We start from the raw sequence: 794 nt of genomic DNA on the forward strand, positions 1-794 counted from the left end.
GACTAAGTATCGATCCTTGATGTAACCCCATCAAGATGGGAAAGTGCTCTGAGTCCCCTTCTCTAGTCCTAACCCGAGTCTTGGCTCCGTCGTAAATATCCTTAATCTCCCTAACATATACTACAGGTACACCTCTAGCCTCCAAACACCTCCAAAGAACCTCCCTGGGAACTCTATCATTGGCATTCTTTAAGTCGATAAACACTATGTTCAAATCCTTCTTCCTTTTCTTATGTTGCTCCACCAATCTCCTGGCGAGATGGATGGCTTCTATAGTCGAGCTTCCTGGCATAAATTTAAACTAATTTTTAGAGATAGTAATAATCCTCCATAACCTCAATTCTATCACCCTCTCCTAAACCGTCATAGTATGACTCAACAACTTGATACCCCTATAATTATTGCAATCCTAAATGACGTCCTTATTCTTATTCAATAGAATCATTGTACTTCTTCTCCAAGCTTTATAAATCCTTGATATCTTAAAAATTATGTTAAAAAACTGAGTTAACCATTCCATACCTTCCCCATCCATGCACAACTAAAAATCCACTAGAATCTCATCTGGCCCTGTTGCTCTATCTCTATGCATTCTACGAATAACCCCTTAACCTCCCCAACCTTAATGCATCTACAATATCCATAATTTCAAAACCTCTCAAAATGATCTAAATCTCCCAACACAATGCTCGTATCTTTCTCTTCATTCAGGAGCTTATGAAAGTAAAACTGCCATCTCTTCCTAATATGACCCTCCTTCACCAAAACTTTGCCCTCCACATCCTTAATACACT

Source organism: Capsicum annuum, unplaced genomic scaffold (assembly GCF_002878395.1).
Source record: "Capsicum annuum cultivar UCD-10X-F1 unplaced genomic scaffold, UCD10Xv1.1 ctg80376, whole genome shotgun sequence".
In the NCBI taxonomy this organism is placed as follows: Eukaryota; Viridiplantae; Streptophyta; class Magnoliopsida; order Solanales; family Solanaceae; genus Capsicum; species Capsicum annuum.